The sequence below is a fragment of the Denticeps clupeoides genome, chromosome 1 (genome assembly GCF_900700375.1).
Source record: "Denticeps clupeoides chromosome 1, fDenClu1.1, whole genome shotgun sequence".
Classification (NCBI taxonomy): Eukaryota; Metazoa; Chordata; class Actinopteri; order Clupeiformes; family Denticipitidae; genus Denticeps; species Denticeps clupeoides.
The window spans coordinates 25,248,373-25,251,692 of NC_041707.1; positions in this window are offsets into that span (position 1 = coordinate 25,248,373).

Here is a 3,320-nt window from a genome sequence, read left to right on the forward strand (position 1 = left end):
TAAAACAAAAACGAGAGGAGGTAGAGGAAAGGTACAAGGCCATATGGGCCACAATTCGGCTGCATTTTAACGCGTGGTTTTATGCGCGCTTTAACAGCGTTTATAATGCTGGTTGCGTGACTGGTCTCTTCACATTTTTACATACACTAAAACAGACCATGCTATGCCTGGTCAGAGCTCCCCTTTCACACTGTGTTTCACCAAGGGTGATGGTGGCCTAGCAGTTAAGTAAGTGGCACCATAATCATAAGGTTGCCGGTTCGAATCCCTCAAAGTGCCACTGAGCAAAGCACAGGCTGCTCACTCAGGGTGATGGGTTAAATGGAGAGGACACATTTCACTGTGCTGTGAAAATGCAAACTTTATCTTAAAAGCTGAAGACATTTACATTTACAGCATGTTATCATACGCCCTTATCCAGAGCGACTTACAATCAGTAGTTACAGGGACAATCCCCCCCTGGAGCAACTTAGGGTTAAGTGTCTTGTTCAGTAGTGGCTACTACCACATTTTCTGATTTGTATTGTTCTTTCTTTTATAAATTATTTATTGTTCTGACAGCTTAGGTGGCACTGAGCTTCTATGTTCTATAGTCTATATTTGGCAGATGTAAAGTATACATGTGTGTTTTTTTGTGTCAGTCTATTGTTATTTTATTATAATAACAGCTCAAGGAGTAACATGTTTGTTCATTTTCTAAAGATTTTAGTTCTGTTTTTAAATAAAGGGTTGTAAATTAATGCTTTAATTTATTTTTATATATGATTAAATAAAAAAATAATCGACAGATTAATTGATTATTAAAATAATCATTAGCAGCAGCCCTAATAAATTTAACTGATCAAATCTATAAATAATTCAGATGGACAATATTTAATTATATAAAAACATAATTAATACTTTAATACTTTTCTGTACTTTTTCTCAAACAAATTTAACTGCATTAGAATTTTTACAACCTGAGATTTACATTGAAAAACTGGGGGGCACTGTGGAGTCATCCTCCATCCCACATGCACCCTACAAGTCCAGGGTTCTTCAACTCATTAGCCTAAAAATTCCAGGTAGAGCCGATTTTCCACCACTTCCAGCATGTGAAGCCTCTGTAGCAGGTGAAAACCTTGTAGGACTGAAAACAAGTTCTGGATTTCAATATGAAGTCCAGAGTTGAAGAATCCTATTATTGGAATTGGAATCCTAGCATTGGAATAACATTTCATAATTTGTTTAAACAGCCTTTTTGTTACAATTTTGTGCTTAAATTTTTGTGCTTGTTATCAAATTACAAATTGGCAAGGGCTAATTTTCTTGCCTTAGCCAACATGGAATATGGGCTTACCTTGTAATGCTCTGAAAAGCTTTGTGTTCTCCAAAGGTTTCTTGTGCTTTTTTCCGTTAAACTTCATATTGATTTTTTTTCCATCAATGCATTATATGAAGAGTCTTAAAAAAGACATCAGTGTGAATGATATATGTAATACAACAGGCATTATGACGTGTGCCAATTGACAGTAGTAAAAACAAACCACTGCTATATTTGAAAAGCACATCGTATGGTCAGAGAGAACAGTAGACGGTCACCTCACATTGCCAATAGATGAACACTTACCATCCCAAGGCACATGTTTAGCTCATGGCACCCTTTAACAAAATTTGTACAAATGAGAGACTGTGATTCTGTAACCTTTGGTTTCAGCACTGGAAACAGTCGCATCTGCCATTTTTCATTCTGTGTCTGTGCTGTGTGAAGTTTGTGCTGCTCTGGCAAGTGTCCAGCCATGTGACTGCATGGCTATGTTTGATTGGTGCAAAATAATTAGTGCAAGATTGAAATCCCTTTACTTCAAATGAAACACTTAGTTCACAGGCTGAAAAGAAATATAAAAAAAAGACCATGAAGAATTGATGGAAGTTAGACTATGTAGGACATATAAGACAATGCATTTAAATTTTAGTCGATCAAAATGTGCTTCATAAATGCAGCATATGCGTAATTGCCTATATGCCCACCAAACTGCAATGTATTTATCAAGCTAAGATTTTTGACCCCAGGTAGGCCAGACATGGATATATATAAGAAAAAAGGAATCTGTAGAAAAAAGAACAATGTCGTGTGCAGACTTATTTGCATTCACCAGTGATGAAAGTGGCTAACCAGTATGGTTAATATATGCTAATAATGATAAAAGGTCCAATGTTGCCAGACATTTCCAGAACATACAGCCTTTGCTGTGAGGGAGATGAGAGAAAAATTTGGAAGGCTGATCTAAGCAAAAATCAATTCAAGAAATGAATGAAATGTGTGAATTCAACTACGTAGGCTATTTTGTGGCCGCATGAGAAGCGTTTCACAGATGGAGAATATATAAAATAATCTTTCATTAATATTTCCGAAAATCTTTAAAAACAAATAAAAAATTGCAGAAAAAATTAAAGATATGTCTCTCTCTGCAATGACTGTCAAAGACAGAAGCACAAAAACAGGCAGAAAATGGCAGAAAAACAAAAAATTAGAGACAGCAATTCAGCTGCAGCATACTAAATTGCTTGTGGTGAGTCCAAAGACACGGGAGAAGAAATTTTTGTCTAAATGTTCAAAAGGTTTGCATAATTTTTATTTCACAAGCAACAAACTATCCAAGTTTTTTAAACATAGCATAAAAGAAAAAATGTATATATGCAGTGTTATCTTTACATGTATACTTGTCTAAAAGGATTTGCGGCTCCCGGTATGTTCTTTTTTTTTGTAGAAATCGGGCCAAAATGACTCTTTGAGTGTTAAAGGTTAGTGATCTCTAATGTAGGCATAAATGGAAAGTTCTGAACTGTGACATAAGTTATGACTGTGATTGCACTGCCTTTTTCCATGACAAATATGAGCCTGTAGAGGTCACCAAAGGCACAAATAATAAAAATGGTGTTCAACGAAGAATGGCCAGAGAAGTGAAGTGAAAGTGAAGTGATTGTCATTGTCAGACACAGCACAGCACACGGTGCACACAATGAAATGTGTCCTCTGCTTTTAACCCATTTATTACTGAGACCATGGTAGAGTTTTACAAATGTTAGGACTTTTGATTACCTTCTGTCATTTTCTCACAGTGGAGAATCTTGTCATTTTCCTTTTCACTTCTTATTTTCTTCCACCATGCTTTTGTCAATAATTCAATCATTATTGCTAGATCCCATCTGCTTGGAGTTGTCTGTCCTATACTCTATAATATGAGGAAGGGTTTATTTGCTGCACTGTGTTCTGTGCACTGCATTACTCTGCCATTTCTGGACCTTTTGCCAGCTTCCCTCCTGTATTGTCCCATACG